General features: G+C 54.5%; 6 non-coding genes across 6 annotated transcripts; all 6 read right to left on the reverse strand.

Annotated features, from left to right (window-relative positions):
• Positions 1–6091: 6091 nt before the first annotated feature.
• On the reverse strand, positions 6092–6173 carry TRNAS-AGA (transfer RNA serine (anticodon AGA)). The gene has a single exon. It is a non-coding gene; the product is annotated as a tRNA-Ser (tRNA).
• A 2382-nt stretch (positions 6174–8555) lies between these two features.
• On the reverse strand, positions 8556–8637 carry TRNAS-UGA (transfer RNA serine (anticodon UGA)). The gene has a single exon. It is a non-coding gene; the product is annotated as a tRNA-Ser (tRNA).
• Positions 8638–9495: 858 nt separating this feature from the next.
• Positions 9496–9577, reverse strand: TRNAS-UGA (transfer RNA serine (anticodon UGA)). Its single transcript has one exon. It is a non-coding gene; the product is annotated as a tRNA-Ser (tRNA).
• A 1167-nt stretch (positions 9578–10744) lies between these two features.
• Positions 10745–10826, reverse strand: TRNAS-AGA (transfer RNA serine (anticodon AGA)). Its single transcript has one exon. It is a non-coding gene; the product is annotated as a tRNA-Ser (tRNA).
• Positions 10827–12497: 1671 nt separating this feature from the next.
• On the reverse strand, positions 12498–12580 carry TRNAS-AGA (transfer RNA serine (anticodon AGA)). Its single transcript has one exon. It is a non-coding gene; the product is annotated as a tRNA-Ser (tRNA).
• A 949-nt stretch (positions 12581–13529) lies between these two features.
• On the reverse strand, positions 13530–13611 carry TRNAS-AGA (transfer RNA serine (anticodon AGA)). The gene has a single exon. It is a non-coding gene; the product is annotated as a tRNA-Ser (tRNA).
• Between the last annotated feature and the right edge of the window lie 10059 nt (positions 13612–23670).

Consider the following 23670-nt stretch of genomic DNA (forward strand, 5'->3'; position numbering starts at 1 on the left):
TATCGCGCCGGACACCGAGCTGGGTGGCCGAGGTGGTGGGAGCCCCGCCCGCTCTCGCCCAAGAATCGACCTGGTAGTTAGGCGAGACGCGGACAACGATGGCGGTGGCTGCGGCGGCAGCTGGTCCAGTGAGGCGGTGCGCCTGGCGAGCGCCGTCCGCCGCGGGCCCGCCAGCACCGTCCGGTCCTCGGTCACCCTGCGCACGGGCCGCCGCCCGCCCAGCCACGAGGAGGCGACCTCCGCTGGCGGCGGCGGCGGCGGCGGCGGCGGCGGCGGCGGCGGCTCAGGATCGCTGTGGTGCCAGGGTGGAGCATCGTCGGCCGGCGGCGGCAGCGGGGTGCGTACAGCCAGTCGCGCGCGCGCCCTCTTCAGGCCACGCTCCAGGCGGTGCAGCGACGACTCGAGCTCGCGCTCCTGCCAGCTGGCCGGTAGCGAAGGCGGCGGCGACGGCGGCAGCGGGGGTGGCGGGGCCACCGCCTCCACCTGATGCTTCTGCAGCCGCTCCAGCATGCTGGTCTTCTCTTCATCAGTGAGGCCCAGCCGGAGCACTGGCGCCGCCCGGCCGGGACGCACCGCCAGCGGGCGGGCCGTCACCGCCGGCAGCGCCGCCCTGGCGGCCGGCGGCGGCAGCAGGCGGCCAGGTGGCGCACCCTGTCCCGTCCCGCCCGCCGCCGCCCGACCTTTCATTGCCACTTGTCACGTTTCGGCATGTGATTTCCGTGTGAAAGTACGTACGCAGAAGTCCTTAAAATGCTGCGCCTTGCGAAATGAAAGTAAATGGCTGTAGGGCAAACTAAAGACCACTTAGTACTCTAGCAAACGCCAAAAACATGAGCAGGTTTTTTTTCTTCCATTCATCCCCTATCATTTGAAAATTAATGCAAACTTTCTCCAAATAAGCAGCCCACCGTGCACTAATGTTTTCACATACTGCCGCATAGACCACTCATTCTGCCTGAATTCAGTCGAAAAAAGATTGTCAGACCACGCGATCTCTTCAATAGCACTCACATTTCTAAGAGCACGCTCCTGCTTTGTACCTGGCTTCAGATGTGGCCACAAGTAAAACGTGAGCCCAACCGCAAGTGCCTATTACGCCAACGAAATGGACGAAGTGTATGTGGTACAACGCTTAAATAATGTGGAATATAAGGTATTCTCCAGCCACATCACGCTTCACAAGCAGATAACAGTAAAATGTTGGTGGTGGACAGATCGTTGTAATCATACGAAAATCCCGAGTCAAGCTTCTGTAGCTTCGCATACAATCTGAACGCAAAACACAATGATTATGAGGTGCAATCCACTTTTGCACTAGGCAGAGGAGTACCAATTTTTAAATACCATTATTATTCCTTCAACGAAGACCCTCACGTGGAACAAGCTACTTTCTTCATGTTCCTTACGCTTTCTAAGTTCGAGCAGAACAAAGAGGTCGAACTATGCACCTGGTAATACAGTAAGGAACCGCACACATTTGACGAAGAACGGTGGGAAGCAGGGGGCGGGGCTGTATAGAACTCGTGCGATAAAAAAGAAAAAAAGGAAAGCTCGTGACCCAGACGTGGCACATGTTAAATTAACGCCACTGCATACCGGTATCAACACGAACCTTGAGAGCCACCATGCATCCATGCAAACACGACAAACAACGGAATGCTAACTCCACAAACATCCTGAAAAGGGAAAAACACTTTCAGAGGGAGACGGCCGCAAGTTTACGCCACCTCCACGTTAGCGGGGGGGGGGGGGGGGGCGAACGAGGATATTCACCGGACGCCCGGCCTCTCCCAGGGGCCCCGCGGTCAGGTCAGGGACTGACCTGGCGTGTTGCAGACGTGCTCGTAGCAGGAGAGAGCGTGGTGGAGCTGACCCCGGGAGCGGTACAGCACCAACTGGTCGGCCACAGTGGGCGGCTGCTGGCGGGCGGCTGACACCCCGGCCACGCCATCCGGCTCCAGCAGGCTGACGTACAAGTCCTGAGGGCACAGACAGACATACAGGCTGACGTACAGGTCCTGGTGGCGCACACAGACAGACAGGCTGACGTGCAGGTCCTGGTGGCGCACACAGACATACAGGCTGACGTACAGGTCCTGAGGGCACAGACAGACATACAGGCTGACGTACAGGTCCTGGGCGGCACACAAACATAAAGGCTGACCTACGGGTCCTAAGCGGAACACACCGACATAGACATGCATACAGGCCCAGAGCGACACACGCCGACATGCACGCCACCATACATACAGGTACAGGCTCTAAGCGGCACACATCGACATACAGACAGACGCACAAGTCCAGAGCGGCACACACCGAAACACAGACAGACGTCCAGGCCCAGAGCGGCACACGCACGGGCATACCATCCTTAGCAGCACATGCAGCCATAGTGTGAAGCAGGGGCGTGAACCGGCACACGGTGTATAGGTGCAGACTAGGAGACAAGCAAACAGGCCCTGGCATGCATGCCCTGTAAGGCTTCAGCCAGGCAAGCTCGGCACACGCGGTAGAGTTCGTCTCCAGACCGAGGTCACGATCACAGCTGCAAGTATCAGCCGTTGGCAGCATATAGCTTAGCTGGTTACCGTGAGTTCGCCAACGACCATTGAAATGAGAGAGAAGTGCGGTTTTCTTGTCACTTCAAACTGGGCGGCATCAAAGCCGTTCACAGCTGAAACTTGCATTCATACACCGAACAAGGGTCACATACAAGAACAAGTGTCACCGCCAAGCACCCCGTGCTGTTCATCACTGAAATGACACACGGTAAACTCATGTATTTACAGGCGCACGAGACATTCATGGCCATCTAAACACGGCTGGCTCACCTGCAGTAGCGGCAGGCAGGCGTTCATCTGGTGCGGCTGGCGCTTGATGTGCACCTCTATGGACTGCAGGGCGCGCTTCTGAGCCCCGCACTGGCGGCAGGCCTCAGCCACCACGTCAAACGGCACCTGCCGGCCGAGGGAGCGTCAGGGGGACGTGTTGTCATGATCAGAGGGGCTTCAGAGGCACACTGCCGGCCGCCGGAGCGTCAGAGGGACGTGCTGTGATGGGCAGAGGGGCCTCAGGGGCACACCGCCGGCCGAGGGAGCGTCAGGGGGACGTGCTGTCATGATCAGAGGGGCTTCAGAGGCACACTGCCGGCCGCCGGAGCGTCAGGGGGGCGTGTTGTGATGGGCAGAGGGGCTTCAGAGGCGCACCGCCGGGCAGAGGAGCGTTACAGGAGCACAAACTATCCGCCACGGCAGCAAAGCAAAGCAACGCATGGGGTTGGTGAAAAAGGCTTCGGATGACGTCGTATTGACGCTATTTCCGACATCTGGAGCCTTGGGTTGAACTCATTCCTAAATTCCTTTACACAAAAACACCGCGCAAAAGTGTCGATTTCCTTTCTCGACACTTTTTGTGGCACAATAGTGCACGTTATGTCCACAACTCTACATTGCACCCATGACCGATAAAATCGTCCCCATCACAATACGACAAACCCCCATGGCTACTAAGGAAGCGGTTCTTATATCACAAAGGCGGAAAACAGTGCAGGTATCTTGTGACCCACAATCATAGGAGCACAATGCTACTCCAATAGTCGCTCTTTTTTAAGAACGGATTGCCAGAACACCGAATGAGGGCTGGCTTGCTTGCTGCTTGTGGCGTACGTTCTCGATTACACGTTTCATCAGATTCGCGACGACGTTGTTGGATGGCAAAGCAAACATTATGTATACCTATGTATATGATGCTCCCTTTGTCAATGAGCTGTGCAAACAGGTCAATGCCGCCGCACGCCTGAGCAACCGGCACGGCCCTCAGGCAGCGTGGACTGGTGGTCCTGGATCAAGGTCACTGCTAGTACAGCCAGCGCTAGAGATCCTAATGCGTCTAGCTGGGACTAGGATTTGTCATACATGTGTTAATGGACGGAAAGGATAGTGCACGCGGAAAAAAACTTAGCACCTAATATCTTGCAAAACTTCATGTAGACGAGACCAAGCGTAGCATTCGGGGTGTACTTTCCTATTCAGCTGGAAAGGGGGGGGGGGGGGTGGAGAGGCCCTCAACTCTGAGTCAGCAGTTCCGCGGAGAAAACCATCTGTTAGCGTATTTGGAACTGTTCAGCCACCCCCATCCCCTACCCCAACCCCGCAACACCTTTAGCGAAACTGCGCCACTGTTCGCATTCATGCCCGGTTTAAAGGCAGAGTTACACATGTATATGAGGTTTTGAAATGAAATAGCCATCTTGAAGCCCCTTCGGTGCTGTTCGCAATCCTGTCCTTCTTAAGACCTCAGCCCCTGTAGTTTCTAAGCTACACGCCCGCGAAAATGGGGAAAGGTATATCGGGGGTGCTTCGAGGTTACCTTGGCATTCATGGCACCATAAGAACGTCATTCAAATCCCGCCATTTCACAGGCCAGGAGGCCATGAAGGCCAATAAATGTCCGATTGTCGAAGCGCTCATGTCCTGTGGCTTGCGATTTCTAGATCCACCGGCCGTCCTTTACCAGCACCTCGTATAAGGCGTTGGGACGTGAGAGCCTAAATACCAGCGATATTCTTCAGGCGCAGGTAATGTTCGGCAGCCTGTATCTGGTGTTATGGTGTGTGAGCTTGGGTTATTAGTTAGCTTCTGCCAAAGGTCTTTCTCGCTTATAGATCAGACCGTTTTTATAGCCTTAATCCTCGCGGAACAGCCAGGAGAATGGACAGATAGATATATGGAGATTTCGGTCGCATGCCTTTACCGAAACGAACATCAGTAGTTTTTGGTCGGTCTACCGATGTTCGTTTCGATACGAACGTGCAGCCGAAATATAAATACATCAACCTATCCATTCTCCCGGTTATGCTACGAAAAAAGCGCTATTTGTACTATCTTTCACTATGCAAAATATTCCTCGCAAATGCATTTAACAACTTACAGCTTTCTTGCTTATGAGAACTCAGAAATCAATCTCCCGAGCTCATGAGACTACTACGCCTGATCTATACAGGTTTAACCGCCCGGACGCCCAGGCATCGGTGGTTCAGTGGTAGAATGCTCGCCTGCCACGCGGGCGGCCCGGGTTCGATTCCCGGCCGATGCAGTTTTGCCCTACTGGCAACTAGGTACTATCGCATAGCGTTCCCAGTACTTTTGGTGTGGACCATCGCCTCCAGTGAGCGAACCCATACAAATACACCTCACCGATTAACGCTAGCTAAGAATCGTTCATCAAGATTGGTTGCACTTTTATTCGTATCTAACTTGGCGCACGAACCTGTATCTATATTTGATGGGGGCTCATCAAAGATTGCGACGATTCAAACCTTTCGAATCTATCAGAGAACCTGCAAATCCCAATCTCCGGCTCTAGTAAGCTATCCACTGACACAGAAGAGGGATTAGACCGAAGTCCATAGCTGGCCTTGCGAAACGATTCCCTTCACCCACTCAAGCTGCTTATTGAGACGCATCACCACATGTCATGTGTCTACATGTCTAATGTCTCAAATGTCTGGCTCACACTCTCACACATGGCTCACATGTCTAAGGACTTCCAACTATTCCATAACGACGTGAAGGATAGTGCATTCAAACATCATGTTTAAAGAACGTTGAGCCTGGCAATGATGCTTCTTCAATGATACCAATGGTTTCCTCAAAAGTCCCGTGCTGGTACACTTACGTTAAGCTAAGCTAACGCTAAGCTGTGCTACAGTTGGCTAACTTAAGGTGCACGATTGGAAGGCTTTCGTACCAGTTTCCTGGGACCTTATCAGAAATATGGTGCCGGTCCGAACTTGCACATCCTTTGTCCTTCCCAGATTTGTGTTCTTTAACATGGCAAGCCTACACCTGTCACACAGGATACTGTAGCTTGACTACGAATTGACTTATGACGACTTCTATGACGGTCAACTCGCCGATCTTCATTGGCACTCTCCCTCCTTCCAATATTTTGCAGATAACAAAGCAGTTTTATTCCCATTTTCGCGCGTGCTGAGCCTCAGCAGCAGCCCAAACGCCCGTGTCGGGAACGCCAGCGGCCGTCTTCATTCCACCAAACCCTCCCACTCCCAAGAAAAAGTCCCAAAAGCAGACGCGGTCGGTAGGACTCGAACCTACGCTCCCAGAGGGAATCTGATTTCTAGTCAGACGCCTTAACCACTCGGCCACGACCGCCTGAGCAATACCGTCGACGGCCAGCTTAGCAGCCACTTGGGGATCGTTATGGAATTAAACAAATGCATGTATATGCACGCGTGTGCACATGAATTAAGTGGTGCATCTATCAAACACTGGTCAACGCCTTGTTCTCCTTTTAACCCAGGGTTTTTTGTTTCATTTGAACTTCATCCAAACGTCCACTGGTCATGATATTACAGAGCTAACATATGCAACAACTCATATGCACACAAGCTCAAACATAAAGCATATATGGAAACAATGCAGCGGTTTGCTTACAAAAATATGAATTTCTTTTGATGTTTTACAAAGTGACGGAGGCGTGATGTCTAAGTTTTCTTACAGGGTAGGTGGGCCAACTGTTCTTACGGGACACTTACGGAGAATTTTAAAATTACGTAACTTTAGCAGAATTTCCATACGTGACTCGACTGACCCACGCCACATTCGAAGCGGTGGCCAGCTTCTCAGGGCAGGCAGATACACCAGACTACTCTGAAGGGACAGGCATCCCCTTTGAGGACAACTCCGTGGCGCAACTGGGCTGGCTACCTCACCGACCTGCGACGCGAACAGAGCTGTCACGATGTATTCTGCGTATGAGCACGTCCTAGGCGGTAGGCCTGGAGAGGTCCCACTCCAGGCTGTGCGGGAATATTTTTCAGTCGTCGGCCCTCATTTTTAAAAACTCGTCAACTTGTCTCTCGTGAGTAAAATTTTACCAGAAAGCTGGAGGGCGGCATGTGTTGTACCAATTCCGGAAGTTAGGTGACCGTTCAATACCGTCCAATAAAAAGCCCATATCTCTTCTCAGTGTGCTCTCTAAGATCTAAGAAAAGCTAAAGCACCCAGCTAGAGGAGTATTTAAACACGACAGTGCTGCTGCATCCATCCCAGTATGCCTATACATCTGACAGCATAGGCCGCGCCACTCAAGCGAAGATGCCATGCTCGCCGCAGTCGAACGCCTGGTTGCAAACACCGACGACAGCTTGTATCGTCGGTCGCGACGATCGATTTTTCAGAGGTGTTCGACAGCGACGACCATGATGTCCTCCTCACTAAGCTGTCATGGTATGGCTGTAATGGCTGTAATGGTATGGCTCTAAGTGAAATGGTTTAAGAGCCACGACGTCCTCCTGTCATGCGACGTACCCCAGGGCTCGATCATGGGTGCAATTTTGTTCAGTTTGTTTATCTGTGTGGATACTTGACTCATGGCCGCTTCATCTCCTGCGCCGGCGACACCATGCACGTGGACTGCGTGCCCCCTGACGGACCAGGTCGACCTTAACCAGGTCCAGGTCGCCCCTGCAGACCTCAAAACCAGACTTGAATTTACCATGCGTGAGCTTCAGAACTGTTTCAATGACAGCTCTCTCCAATTGAACGAAACAAAAACTGCTTTTATGCTTGCTGGATCCAAGCACAATCTTCTAGTCACAATCTTCTAGTCAGCTGACGTGCACTTTAAAGTAAATGGTTCCACTGAACACGCCTGCGCATGCGCAAGTAACATCAATTATCGGCGTCACAGTTGACTCCGGTCTGTCATGGGGTGCCCATGTCTCGAGCGTCGTGAAAAAAATGCAATGGCATCCTCGTTTCTCTGCACAAATTCCGTCATTCATTTAACTCAGATCTTTTCAAAATCACCGTCCATGCCTACGTATTCCCTCATATTACGTACTAACTTTGCTGCAAGGGTGATTAACGGCTCCAAAACCATCATCATATATCTCCGGCTCTAAATTCTCTTCGATGACCGAGGAGCGAGGCCACAGTGGAGCACCACTATGTCATCGAAGTGTTTTCGGCGCTGAAGGAGGTAGGTGCGCATCACGACATCCGCGTGCTTTTTGTCCCACGCGCACTGTGTTGACCCGACAAACGCGCGTCTCGTACAGAGGTTGTCCGCACCTACGCGGACGCCTACCGACCGTTACACAGAGGGCGTTTTCCTATCGAGCTCCAGCTGCCTGCGACCGCCTGCCATCGTACCTCCGTCATGCCATAACACTGAGCGCGTTGAAGACCGCTATACACGATGTGACTTTTATCACTGACCACTGATGTGATCCGTTACCATTGATAGCTCCCATCATAGATTTACCAGTTGACCAACTGACCAATTTACCATAGATAGCTCCGTTTTATCTCTTTGACCATTGTTCGTATCATTTTATTGTATACCTTCTGTGCGTGTCTTTTCATGCTTCATCCGTATGGCCTCAAACCGTAAAGCCCACTATGTGGATGGTTCCCAATGTCCTGCAACTGATACTGATACATCAGGTACGTCGGGCAACCACCCAGGAAAGTCCCGAAATGTCTAATTCTACCAATGCCCTACCATCCCCAATAAAGGAAACAATGTGACGCGGTCGGCAGGACTCGAACCTACGCTCCCAGCGGGAATCTGATTTCAAGTCAGACGCCTTAACCACTCGGCCACGACCGCCCCAAGATGACCTTTGCGGACGTTCTTGGAAATCTTCATGCAATACGAAAACAAAACAAAATTATTTGTCGTGATAACTCATGATATTGACAGCACACGTTCGTGCCCATGCAATCAGGGCCAGAAATTTCAGCAGGTTCATCTGCTCCAGGTGTCAGATGTAAGCAAGGGGCGTCACCGGCTTCCCAATGACCGACGAAGCCAAATGCAGCACAAACGAGTTACAGCACGTTGTCAAGTATATAGAGAAGGTTTCTAGGCCTAAAGTAAACCGCCGTGTTCTGACGTATATAGGTGCACTTACAGGTGCACAAGATAAGATGGGTGACATACTTCACAGCCAGGAAAGCATGGGAAGTCACCCCGGTGGTTAAGGCAGCTCAGAAGTAAAAAAAATAAAAAAAAAACGAAAAGAGTAACAACGAATTGCAGATAAAAACTGTCAAATACAGACGGGTTGTCACTACCCGTAAACGGCTTGATACCAAAACCTCGTTGCACATTTTGGCTTGTTTTGGATGCTTAAAATATAATCACTGCCATGCAGTTGATCAAACGTATTATTAATACGATGTCTGCAATCATGTCAAAGATCTTGTGCACATTTCAAAAATGATATTTCTAAATATTGATTAAAACCTTCACATCTACATTGTCCTGAAATATTAACGAAATAACAAAATGGTTGGCGCAGGCCCACACAACTATTTCAACGGGCAGACATCCATATCGGTGACACTGTGTGCATAGTCGGGTTGACAGCCGTCATGCCCGAGCAGGCGTGCTCATTCTCAAAACCTGGCGTGACCCGCATTTCACAAATGCTCTCGCGTCACCCCCGGAGGGCATCAATATGGACGCGGTCGGCAGGACTCGAACCTGCGCTCCCAGAGGGAATCTGATTTCAAGTCAGACGCCTTAACCACTCGGCCACGACCGCCCGTACCATACCATTTGACCGCCGCTTGGGAAGCACCACGCAACACGAGACAAACCTGCATCACGAGCTATGGAGCATATGCTTCTCTTGATGCTGTTCCTTGGCAAGCAGATTTGGCAGCTTAAGCCGGTTCACTTGTTCACGGTGCCCAAAACAGTCGATTGACATCACATGCTTCAGAACGGCCGACAAAATCGCGTGCCAATAACCCTTTAAGGGCCTGCCAAGTAGAAAGTTGAGCGGTGTCCGAGCCCTAACTAACACGCGGTGTTCCAAGCGCTCTGGGTGGTGTCAGAAGTACAAATGGTGACGCGCGGACACCTGTTTCAACACAGCGGAGTTATGTGAATGACCAACGGCAGTGTATATAGTTCGTATGCCGGGGCGATGCAAAAACATAACGGATAAAGAGCATCTATCAGCCGGCGGTCAGCGCGCTAGCCTCGTGCTCGGTTTAACCTCGGAATTCTTGTCATTTGCGCAAGACGAACGTCAAGCTAGGTCATGGCAATACCGAGTCAACAAACACTACCAAATACGCCTCGAACTACATAGCGCATCGCGCAATAGGGTCCAAAGATGTCCAAAAGGGCCTAAAAGTGTCCAAAATGGCCCAAAAGTGTCCAAAGGGGCCCAAAAGTGTCCAAAACGGCGCAAAAAGGTCAGCAACGACGCTGCGGGCGGAAGGAATGCTGCCATTTGCGGCAGTGGCACATGCTAATGCTTCGCACAGCACTAGAAAGAAGACCACAAAACGTCACGATACAGGGCTTCGGGTTTTCTGCCACGAGGAAAGTGAGCCGGTGGATTGATTCACGCCGGCGCATGCGCGCATATATCAGTAGCCCCCATCCTAGCATGCGTGCATAAACGAACGCAAACATGGAAAGGTTCGACGGTTTTTACCAAAAGCCTGTGTATATTCCTGATATTTTACAAAATTACGAAACCGCTATATGTCTAAGTTTTCCCATGCGATGGGCGGGTCAGAAATCGTCTCGGTGAAATGGGTGTATATTTATGGACGTTTCCATAGCAACGATACAACTTGACTGACCGCCGTTACATCCAGGACCGCGGGGGGGGGGGGGGCAACTACGTAGGACAAAACCCGAGCGAATTGACTCTACTAATGCCCTCCCATCCCAACAAATGCAGCAATATGAACGCGGTCGGTAGGACTCGAACCTACGCTCCCAGAGGGAATCTGATTTCTAGTCAGACGCCTTAACCACTCGGCCACGACCGCTCCTGCCGCACCACCCAGGTGCATACGGCGTGCCACTCCATCCACGAGACCGTTCTCAATTCACGTGCAGGCGCCGGCAGCGTTGCCCGAACTTCGCCATAACCCCATGCTAGAGTCATTGCCCAGCCTTATCGTGATAAGCCACGATCGCCGCGGCCGCGCTCTCCAGCCAGCGTCATTACAGTCCATAACACCCGCTGACGACCTGCCGCCACGAACTCACGACGTCGGTTGCCAGTCGTCGCCCCAGATTTCGCTCGTCGCTTAGCACGACATTGCACCATGCTCACGCCAACATTGAGCACCGCTGCATATGCGCTGGCCACTACACCACGACGGCTCGTTATTCGCACGGCCGGGATCGCCCCGCCTTGCCAGGCGGCCCCGCGGCGCTGCGCCTGTGCGGTGTGCGGGCGGCCTGCGGGCGTCAGGCGCCGCCTACCTGGTCCACGAAGGCGGTGACGGCGCCGAAGGCCCGGTCGTCGGTGCGCAGCGTCTCCAGCAGCCGCAGACTGGAGCCGCACTCGCTCAGGCGAGCCGTCCGCCAGCCAACGGCCGCGTCCAGCACGGCGAACACGGCGCGGCAGCACAGCCGGTGCACCTCTGTCCCGGGCCTGCGGTGACGGGAGGCGGGTCAGGGGGGTCAGGGGAGGGGTCATGAAGAGGGGTCAAGGGAGGGGTCGTAGGGAGGGATGAGGGGAAGGGTCATAGGGAGGGGTCAGGAGGAGGAGTCAGGGAAGGGTAAGTGGAGTGGTCAGGGGGAGGGGTCAGGGGAGGGGTCATGGGGAGGCGGCCCAGGGGAGGGGTCAGGGGAGGGGTCAGGTGGGGAGGGGTCAGGAGAGGGATCATAGGGAGGGTTGAGGGGAAGGGCCATAGGGAGGGATCAGGAGGAGGGGTCAGGGAAGGGTAAGTGGAGTGGTCAGGGGAAGGGGTCAGGGGAGGGGTCAGGGTGAGGGGTCAGAGGGAGGGCTGTCTCGAAGGCGCCGGTCGTGACTTGGTTGTCGAGAGCTCCCCCATTGCGTGGCAGTCGCAGGGACAGGGGTCGTATTGTCGTTTACCGAGAGCTACCAAGTAAAGTGAAGGCCCATTGCTTTAAGCATAATAATCTGCAGTAGTGCACTGATGTCGCATGAAACAGCTGAGTGACAACGTGTCACCATCCAGGATTCAAGGTGGCAAAGTTCAGCTATTCACGTGCCGAGGACACCGACATTTTCCACGTCAATGCACATACCTTGGGCTGTTGATCGAGCGGAATCGACCAACCTACCAGAATCGACCCTCGCTCAGAATGGACCAATCAGCATCGAGCCGGATGGCGGTCAACCTAGCATGTCTGCGCCTCCGGCAAAACGGATCGGGTGGGCAGGGCAGGACGTGACGGATCAGTGCCAAGGGGCAGCGCACGGGCAACGATGAAAGCATAACGGATGTGGAGACGACGAATGAGACACGCTTGGGCGTGTCTCATTCGTCGGTGGTGGGCGTGGCATAAAAAATTCTGAAGCATCAATTCATCTCATCCTTCCTGCCCTCCCTGACCGCAATGGGAATATTTTCCACATCCCGCCTGCGTCGGCCAGGTTTGGTGGTGGCCATGGTACCATATCGATGCAACACCAGCTACAGCGTGATGGACACCAACACAACGCCAAATTTCACCAATATGAACGCGGGTCGGTAGGACTCGAACCTACGCTCCCAGAGGGAATCTGATTTCTAGTCAGACGCCTTAACCACTCGGCCACGACCGCTTCTGCATCTCCCCGCGGAAGGCGCCATGGCGCATGCGCGTGGAATGCCACGCCCACCACCGCTGTGGTGGGCGTGGCATAAAGAAGCAAGAGTGCTGTTCCATTGCGGACATGACTGCCACAATCCTCGTCCTACCGCGGAGAATATATTTATCCTTGTTGGACACGTGCAATCCACTGATGCATGCAGGAAACACTTTGGAAACACACAGCCCTACTTCTTTGGTAAGATCTGAAGTTCCTTTGTCTGAAAGGACCGCTGCACAGTCAGTGGATGACACGCGAAGGCTACTGAACCGCAGCTGCGTACGGCCTCGAGCTCCCTGCGCACAGCCCAGGCCATAGGCCCCTAACAATACAACACAGCCCTACTTTACACTGACTCAGGTGTTCCCAACTGGAGAGGGGGGGGGGGGGGGGGGGAGGCAAGGAGAATACGAGTGCCAGGTGTGTGTGTAAGGGAATTGTGATGCGGAAAAATCATGCCTTCGTCTAGCTCGATAACCGGCTATAAAACGCCCACAGATTGGTACGGACTGGACGGTGATGTTGACACGCGTACTGTCTGTATACACATGCCCTGAGCCAAGAATATTTGCCTACTAGCTTAAAACGGGGGCAATGTTTCGGCTGCCAATTTTAAAATTGAGTAGTCCAGCACGCACGCGGTACCGAGGGTTTGATTCTACGCAGTTTGATTAGTGCCATCCGAATACAATCGCTTTGTAGATTCTCCGAACGATCAGGGGTCCAGTATGATTCCGTCCACAATGAGGTAAGAAAAACGCGCGCTTATGTTAGGTGAGTTTTGTTCCATTTTTGTTTTTCGGGGGTGATCATCATGCGATTCCAACTCAAGGAGAAGTAAAGATAAAGTGCACTGCGGCACTGCACACAAAAAAAACACCACAAAACTGCACCGCGCCGTCGACGAAAGTCACCAAACGAACGCGGTCGGTAGGACTCGAACCTACGCTCCCAGAGGGAATCTGATTTCTAGTCAGACGCCTTAACCACTCGGCCACGACCGCTCCCGCCTGCCGGGCAACACCGAATGGCGCATGCGCGTAGAACGCCGCGACAGGCCCAGCTCGGCGGGAGTGAATTCATACTTCGATGGTCGTACGGCAGAGTGAAAGGGTCCACGAAGCGCGGCCTGAGGTCCACATTTTCTTTATTTTACCATAGGCGGCCCCTGACAGAAAGTTAAAAAACCAGCGTGATGCGTTCTGTTATCGCCGAGCTCCGTGCCGCCGCCAAAAAAAATACGGATGCCTCCAAGTCCCTGGATGGTTGGCTGTCATACTGATGTTCGCAAATTCGTGGGAAGTGAGGGCTGAAAAGAAAAATGGTAACACCTTGTCCCAAAATACTTAAAACGGGTTCTCCCGGGATTTGACCAACTTTAAACTCAAAGTTGGAGGGAGGGGAGATCCCCGAACTGGATAGGAAGCTACACGCCTGCACCGAGGGCACGCCATCACATGGGATATTTCTAGGATCGCATTCCAGCTGACAAGGCGCCACAGCCCCATTAGCTGGGCTCTGTCAGCACTCTCCGCAAGAAGACCATTACAGGTAAATGCAATCAAGAGCATACATAGTAAGTGCGCCATCACTCCAGCCATCTTGGGTTATCTTTGGCGACGACAGTGTGACCCAGAACCCCGCCGGCCGGTGTGACCGACAACCCCGGCGGCCGGTGTGACCGACAACCACGGCGGCCGGTGTGACCGACAACCCCGGCGGCCGGTGTGACCCGCAACCACGGCGGCCGGTGTGACTGACAACCACGGTGGCCGGTGTGACCCGCAACCACGGCGGCCGGTGTGACCCACAACCACGGTGGCCGGTGTGACCCACAACCACGGTGGCCGGTGTGACCCACAACCCCGGCGGCCAGTGTGACCGACAACCACGGCGGCCGGTGTGACCGACAACCACGGCGGCCGGTGTGACCGACAACCCCGGCGGCCGGTGTAACCCACAACCACGGCGGCCGGTGTGACCGACAACCACGGCGGCCGGTGTGACCCACAACCACGGCGGCCGGTCGGCCAGTGTGACCGACAGCTCCGGCGGCCGGCGGAGCGGCTCGCACGGCTGCTGGCCGCGACATGCTCCTGAAATGGTGAGGGCGTTGCGGAGAGAAAACATACAGCCAGCTACGTCGACAAGAGGCCGGACGGACGTCACGGGCTATGAAAAAGAAAGGCTAAGGCCTAAGAAAAACTTACAGCTTGCACTAACTTGGCAGGCGTCGGTTGAAGCAACCGGCCAAATCAGTAACTATTCAGCTTGATGGCTTACAAGCCTCATCAGCTAACATTACTCACCCCTCCCCGGGCGTTGACCTGTTGTCCTTGAGCACGGCCTCGATCTCGGTCAGGGCCGCGCGCAGCGCCGCACCGCCACCATCTATGATCGCGTTTATAAACACGTATGGCAGCAGGAACGTGGCCAGCGAGAGGTCGCGACAGGCAATAGGCTTGATGGCGGCGAACACTGGCGCCGCCTGTGGCTGCGTGACGAAGCTCGCCAGCTGCGCCAGCCACAGGCCTGCCGGCCGGAAGACTGTGTCAAGCTCTTGCGAGTCGGGAAGAACGGTTGCTAGGCGACGACCGCAACAGTATAACTCCACAGAGACAACAATCCAAGTAACTTTGGCGTGACCTACGCAAATGTCAAAAATTAAAACACAGGAACATACATCAGTTGGTAAGGCCAATGCGGTCGCAGAATAGCTTCGAGCAAAGTTCGGTCAACAAGGTTGCATACGGACAAAGTACGACGCTTGATAGCCTCAATACATCACGAATGAGGAACAAATAGACCGTTGTCGCTAATTAACGGAACCCAGAGCCGACAACAACCAACACAGCGTGCATCAACAGCGCAGTCGTCCACAGCCCCCCCCCCCCCCCCCGCAACATTACTCCTACACCCAACCCAACCCTGGAATCAATCATCCACACCATCATCCAACCTCAGATTCCCAATCTCCACCCATCGGCCCACCCACGCTAGCCCCCGCCGCCCGTGCCGAGCACGAACGGTCCCTCACCGATCCACTCGGCGTGTGATGGCCAGGCCGACCCGCTGCCGTACACGGGCGACGGCGGCTCCCGGCCCTGGGACGTGGACAGCTGGTACTTGGAGGTGCGCATCGGCGCCAGCAGATGGCGCAGCTCGCCCGGCAGCGAATCCCAGAGGGGGGCGCCACCGCCGCGGTTACCGCTGACGCCGTACACCTGGGGGACGAACCAGACTCAGAGTGAGGCGCTGCCGCCGCCGCCGCTGACGCCGTACACCTGGGGGACGAACCAGACTCAGAGGGAGGCGCCGCCGCCGCCGCTGACGCCGTACACCTGGGGGGCGCGCCAGGTCAGGGGCGAGACAGAGACTCCCAGGGGGAGGCGCCGCTGCCGCCGCTGCCGCCGTACGCCTGGGGGACGCACCAGGTCAGGGGGGAGACAGAGACTCCCAGAGGGAGGCGCCGTCGCCGCCGCTGCCGCCGTACACCTGGGGGGCGCGCCAGGTCAAGGGCCAGGTCAGGGGCGAGAGCCGGCCTAGTCGGGTCAAGCCCGGGGGCAGGCCATGACTGTCAGGGTCAGGTCTGACCTGGTGATTATTAGGTTAGGTCAAATCAGGTCAGGTCAGATCAGGTTCTGATCTGGACGGGTATGGTCAGAGCTAGGCCCAGTCCACGTCTGGTTAGGGTCATGTTTGCCCAGGGGAAGCTGCAGCCGATGTCAGGGTCAAGGTCAGACCAGTAGCGTCCGGTCAAGATCAGTTTGAACCACGCTCAGGCCCGCTTCAGATGAGGCCTGGCCAGGGCCAAATCAGGTCTGGCTAAGATCAGGCCTGGCCAGGGTCAGATCAGATCTGGCTAAGACCACGTCTGGCCAGGGCCAGATCAGGTCTGGTCCGGGTCAGGCCTGGACAGGGCCAGATCTGGTCTGGGCGAGATCAGGCTTGGCCAGGGGCACATCAGATCTGGCCCGGGTCAGGTCCGGTCCGGTCCCGGGCTACGTTAGGTCATCGCTGTCCGGCCTAGGTCAGGTCAGGCCGCCGCTGAGCTCTCGCCAGGGCAGCAGACCAGGTCACGTGTTAGTCACATGACACCTGGTTAGCTGTGTAACCATGCCCGGTATGGATCACAAATGACCACGGCAAGTCCAACGTCAGCGTCACGTGTCAGTCGGGGAGGCAGGCACAGTCCCATTAAGGCTGTGGCCGGGGGCAGGCTGTGGCTCTGGATCAGTGAGCTTCACCAGTGCCGAACACCACGGCAAGGCCCTGTGACCTTGACCTGATGCTCGGGACAGGTCACAATCCACATCAAAGGACCGTGACCTGATCGGTTCCAAAGAGACCAGCGATGTGTTACGAAGGAGAGCACCACCCCTACCGTGACCTGAAGGGCGGCAGCGCTTCGCTTTTGCAGACATGAAGAACGAACCACACAGAAACACAGGCCTTGTGGTGGTCGCAGAGAGTGACCAGGACGAAGCTCAGCTACCTCCCGCAAGACGGACGGAAATGGCCCGGTGAGACGGGTGTGCCACGTGTACCGAAAGGTGCGTGTTTGTCCCTGCACGAGCAGCCTTCACAGCCTCGGTTCCCTCCCCCGGTGGCGGCGCTCATGACCACGGCGGCTTGTCTTTCCTCAGTGACTGCCCAAACCTGACACAACCCGCTCGAGGGGGGCGGAGCGGCAGGAGGCCTCTCGGCGGTCGAGGGTGACACGTGGTGCCGTCCAATCTAGAGCACAGCCTGCAGACGGACAAAACCGCTGGCGCCCAGCATCACCACATCTGCAGCTGACCAGTGACCTTGGCTTTCGCGACACATGCCCGTCAACGACCTAGAGGACAACGGACGGACCAGAAAAACCGTCTGGACATGGCGCCACCGCACTCGCGGCCTGGCCAGTGACCTTGGGCAATGCGACACGTGACCCTGACCGTCCCGACTAAATGAACTCGACCATCGCGTGACGCGTGACCTTGACCGACCTTGAGCACCTCCTGCATGGCGAATGAGGCGCAGGCCTGCGCCGTGCCGTCGGGCGCCGCCGTGAAGGCCCGGCCCAGCTGGGCCAGCAGCTGGGCGGCGAACCGGTCCGAGTTGACGGCCGGCAGCGGCGGCGGCGGCGCCCAGTCCGCCTGCTCCGGCGAGCTCAGCCGGGACGGGTCCACTGCGCCCAGCTGGGGGAATCACGAGACCGGATGGTGATGCTGTTTGGGTGAAGGGGCGCTTCAACTACGGTGTTCATTTACGCTCGTCAAGTTAGACCGATATTACACATTCACATTCGCGTGTCACAATCGATCTACTCACCAATTACGATGAAATTTAGCTAACAGATAGAGCTAATTATGCCATTGACGAATATACAAGTCACTAAGTGTGACATCCAAAAACAAAGGAGTTATTAAAGATCAACATTCAAGGTCGATCAAGGTCATTGCTTAGTGCACCTTCCTGGACTCGACCGATTTCGACCCACTTTGGCTTGCTGATAGAACAAAACTTTCCAATAAATAAAATCACATTTTCCAAATGTGACATTTAAAACCACGCGCGCCAGGAACCGTAGAAGTTCAAGGTCACTCAAAATAAAACTCCTTTAACTGCTTTGAAATTTGGCAGAAACATTCACATCGCATTGCTCCACCTAGCGTACAAAGATTAGATCGTGACATTCAAACGTTCGTCTTCCAGAAGCATTCAAATCTTGGAATTGACGGCCTCACACATGTTAACATATATACATTTCATGCCGGTAAAAACGCGGAGAAGCTCCTTGGACTACCTTGAAATTTGACACAAATGTGTCCCACGTACATATATAGTTTTTCACCAAGTGGCAACTTGTGACATTATAATTTACGCATTCCAGAGGCTCTCAAACAATGGGATATATGAACAGCGTCGTGATATGCCACCAAGACCAATAAATGCTGAACAATGCACCTCCTATGATGCAATTGGCCGTTGCCTCTCATATCATGTGCCATATGACGGTACAGCATGTAAAATGTGACGCATAAATCAAAAATGCCACATTAGATGTCGTTTTTCACACATCCGCTGACTCCTCTGATTACTCTGAAATTCGCCCGCCACGAATTCGTCACTAAACTTCAAAGTTGGCGCCACCCAATTGGGGCCTTATCACGCATCGTAATATGACTTAAAAGCCACCACTTACTGTCGCGGTAAAACTGGGAAAGTGAGACGTAAAGGTGAGAAATATGACTTGCACGCGTCCACATTCCACGCTGAATCACAAATTTTTGGGGCATGCATAACGTACTTATAAAAAACTACGCTCACAGGAGATGCCGCAGCCCCGAAGCCGAACGAACATAGGCAAACCGCATCGTAAATATGCTATCCAACGACATACAGGCAGCCAATAGCTGCACATAACCCACCGAGCCCAGACATTCGGCGATCAGCCGCTGCGTGTCGCTGTCGGCGTCCCGGCAGGCCTGGACCAGCGTGTCGATAAGCTGACTCACGATTACGTCACAGCTCTCCGTCGACTGCACCATTTTACTAATCTGTGGGCACAGATGCAGTGGCGGCTCACAAACACACCCGAGAGGAAAACAAAACACAGCACTCGCGGAGCCGCCCACCACATACAGCAGCCCCGCCGGCGTGTCACACAAGTGCCTTCCACAGGACGCCTAACTGGCAGACTTCCCCCGGGGGAGACCCCCAGCGAGCACCATTACCTGCACGCGGCGCTCCATCGACCGCGCCATCATCACACTCATCATCTTCAGCTGAGCCCGATGTTCAGCCAGCAGCTTCACCTAGGAGCGTTGCTCACCCAGCAGTCCTACAAAGCCGACAAGGCGCGCTCACCCGAATGACCACGCGGCCAGCAGCGTTACCTGCGCGCGATGTTGAGCCAGCAGTTCCCTGAGGCCCAGCAGCACGTGCTGTCGCACCAGCAGGCTGTGGTGGCGCAGGCCGCGGACGGCGCGCGACAGCCGGTCCGGCAGAGGCGCTTGGGAGGCGCGCAGGCTGGCGGCGCCGCCGTGCCGGCCGGCTGACGCCACCTCCGGCAGCTCGTCCAGGATCGGTCTGAGGTCACGGCGGAGGACGGTCTCAGGTCACAACGGAGGACGGCCGGAGGTCACGGCGGAGGAAGGTCAGAGGTTGCGTAACGTGGAGCTCTCGCGGCCCCCTCCCCCACCCCAACCGTCTGTCCGTCCACGCGCTCCACAAGCATCCATTCGTGCATGCCTCAGACTTCCTTCCTGTTGACGTCGTTCATTCATGCCCGTGACGTGCATCCACGTCTATCTCATTCATGAGCGTTACACGTCACTCCTTGTTCAAGGTCACGCCCCCGATGCCGTTCGCACCAACACACGACTTCACGGTGGACTGATGTACATTCGAACAAAGGCATTCATCACATGCTGTACATGCCAAGTCCTCCCCACCAAGTCTCAACCGTTGCACAACGGAGCGCAACAACGCGCTGACTCCCACCCCCTCCAACCCCTCCCCACGTGCGGCCGCACCCACCTGATGTCCTCCTCCCTGTCGTCCAGCAGGCAGCGCAGCAGCGGCTCGCGCTCCGGGGCCGGCAGCGGGGCCAGCGTGACCAGCAGCTCGGCGGCCAGCGCGCGCAGCGCCGCGCCGTCCAGGCTGCGCAGCAGGCTCAGCCAGGCCGTGGCCCGCTCCGGGCCGGGCACGGCCAGACCCGCCTTCAGCGTGGCCAGCAGCTTGCGGCTGACGGCCGAGACGTAGACGCGGCCTGCAGGCAGGGCGGACGGCATGGCTTCAGATCACAGTTCACACGCACAGCCATCTAGTTATGGAACACATCGTTGCAGGTTGCTGCAGGAGAGGACCGTGGAGGGGAGCACACGGGCGAGACGGAAAGAGGAACACACGGGACGAGACGGAAGGGGGACACACGGGGCAGGACGGGAGGGGAACGCACTGAGCGAGGCGGGAGGGGAACACATGGGGTAAAACGGGAGGGGAACACATGGGGTAAAACGGAGGGTGCCTTGGCAACAGGGGCGCCGCCATCACGCTGGGAAGTGCTCTCAGTAGTCCAAAACTGTCACAGTGCGCCCACGCGCCGCGATGAAAGGGCGGACTAAGATCCCTCCCACCTTCCCTCTCTCTTCCCACCAATCACAAGTTGGTGGCGCCTAACTAAGATAAGAAGCCACAAATGTGATCCGACGCAAAGGTTGGCGAGTAAGTATCAGCAACGAAAATAAAACCATGGTTGCGGACAAGCAAGCGAGAAACACCGATGGGAGACCGTCAATGGTTAGAGGTCGGGGCGCCGGTTCGTAAGGAGCGGGGCCAAGTTATGAGACACGTAAAGCGACCGGCGGCCAGAGAAGTCGGTGAACGGCAGTCAAGGTCATGAGCCGGGCGGCCAAGGTCACGAACGGGGTGGCTAAGGTCATGAGACAGGCAAATAAAGGCAACGTACAAGGGACGTCTTAATTGCCTATAGGACGATGGGAGCCACACCCGCGCTAAAAGTACGACCAGATACAGTGCGCTGATGTATGCAGGGACATGGACCAGGTTTTGACGCCAGGGAGGCTAGGTGCAGTTCAAGTGGTCAAACTCCTGCTCCGGGAGGGGAGGACCACTGATTTGGGAGGCCAAACAATTGAAACAAGAAGATTGTCACCAGCGCCAAATCAGGCTACGCAAGGTTCCGGGGTGGGGGTGGATGGTTGGGCGGGGGAGGTATTAGCTCCTTGCTATCCCCACCGGCCACGCCTTGCACGTTCCGCGACCCAGATTCCACCCTGAACTAACGGACATGCAAGAACACTACGAGAAAGGGCGAAAACACGAGCACACGATATTTAACTCAGCGAACACTTGCAGACCGTACTCCAACTTCTCAACGAGTTTGAAGTACTACAAGTAGATGGCAACTTCGCACGGATAGTTTGGCAGTACCTCAATGTGATACAAACGTTCCATGACGTAACCAATGACAAATTGGGGGCATATCTACCAAAGGGAGAAAAATGTGTCATCTAGAGTAGTCTTTTCCAGCAAGTATACCAGTACGTAAAAGCGAGCTTATTTCACCATATCTGGTGCTTGCTTTAACATCTTGAAATGTGAAACCTTTCCGTCAAAGAAATGTTATCTGAACCAATTGTTTATATTGACGTAGACCACGTACGACCATTGTCTTATTGTGGACTCTGATCTTAACTTATAATATCACTTCATTGTCAGGGATCCGCGACCAGCGCAAGAGCCTCTAACATTCGGAGTCCAGTCTCTGTCCTTGTTTAGCTAATGTTACCCTAGCCCACTCTGAACCCATTGCCGGCACAGGACCCCCTGTTAGGCACCGTGAGCGTCTGAGCGACACAGGGGCCTCATTGTTTCAGGGGTCCCGACCAATGCAAATCATAGGTTCCGGCCACGTTCTTGCTTGGGAAATGGGCTGTTAGGGCTCATACCGACACGGAGCCGGCTGTTCGTTGTTGGTGGTGTCTGGCCGAAATAGAGCCCCACAATGTCCTACGGTGTCCCCAATCGGTGCAAGTGGCTCTCTGACGTCTGTCGAATTGAAGGTCAGCACATTTAAAGGGTTTTCTCGAGCGTTGTCGGCCAACGTTTTGTTGGAATCTTTGAATGCCAACATTTGACTGGTTTGATTTCGTTTTCCGATCAGCCAACGTATGGTATGCAGGCAAAATTACGCAACTTGCTACAGTCTGTGGCACTTAAAACATCACAGAAGAGAGCTAATTCATCCAGACAATAGCAAAACTATGTTAGAATGAACAAGACATATTCATCGCGTAATTAAAAGCCTGTATCATGAAAGAAAAACAAAAAATACCCAAGCAACTATGATAAAAACGCGGAGCTTTTACAACGTGACAAGCTCAGGCAGCTGCGTTCAACTGAACATCACATCGCAGATTTCATTCCCTTCATTCCTTTTACCTGTAAAATGATTAGCAGAAAACTTTTTTAATTCATACTATTTTATCTCCGACTTTACATTCCCAGGTTGCACTTTGACTAAAAAAAAGTTGAATGGGGGGCAAACTCATCGTTGTGGAGGGGGGGGGGGCAAAACGGACATGGAGGAGCAGGGCAGTGGCCCACCCAAAAGCATACAAATCGGCACTCTTGGCCTGTTGGATCTACATCTTATTCTACCCAAAGAGTAAATCAGACTTAAGGCCACTGTATAATGTGCGAGTACAGGCAGCCGAACACAACCGGTCGCATGCAGGTGCTTTCTTCACACCGGAGGGGGGGGGGGGGGGGCTGGCCGATCCCTGCAATGTCAAAATGATGCTCGAGAAGGAGGAGGAGCGAGCAGTCGCTAATTTGGGAGGTCAAACAATTGATACAACAGCACCATCCCTGACGTCATTCGGGCATCGCGAGGCTCCCGGAGAGGGAAATTAACCCCCCACCTGCCTGACCCTTCACTGGCGACGCCCCCGCACGCTCCGTGACTCGAAATTACACCCAGCGGGCATCGGTGGTTCAGTGGTAGAATGCTCGCCTGCCACGCGGGCGGCCCGGGTTCGATTCCCGGCCGATGCATTTTGGCTAAGTTTAAACATGTTGTCCCGCAGCAAAATATTCAGCATAAGCGAAGACGCACGCCTTCCACCCACAGTGCCACCCGTGTTACACGTGCCTGGTCCACGTTACAGCCGCAGATGCTACTGCAGAACACGCACCATCGTACACGATACGGTAAGCTATGTTGCTTCCGCCAGCTGTTTGAGCAGCTGTCAGAGCAGCAGCGCAGTGATGGGCCGTAATATAAAGAAACATTAAAGGGAATGGTTCACATTTGAATATATCGAAGTCGGCATCAGATATTATGAAACAGACTCACTTAAGACCACTCAAAACTATTGGTATACTTTTTGAACGAAATGTTTCACATTTAAGCAAGTTGTTCAGTGCATTTGAGAGAAACATTATTCACATAGATAAGACAGTAGTAATAGCCCTATTCCTCAGAGAAAAAATCTCTCCATACTCCTAGTTGTTCTCCAAGGAATAAGGCTGTTACTGCTGTCTTATCT

Source organism: Pollicipes pollicipes, unplaced genomic scaffold (genome assembly GCF_011947565.3).
Source record: "Pollicipes pollicipes isolate AB1234 unplaced genomic scaffold, Ppol_2.1 Scaffold_6052;HRSCAF=7182_pilon_pilon_pilon, whole genome shotgun sequence".
Lineage (NCBI taxonomy): Eukaryota > Metazoa > Arthropoda > Thecostraca > Pollicipedomorpha > Pollicipedidae > Pollicipes > Pollicipes pollicipes.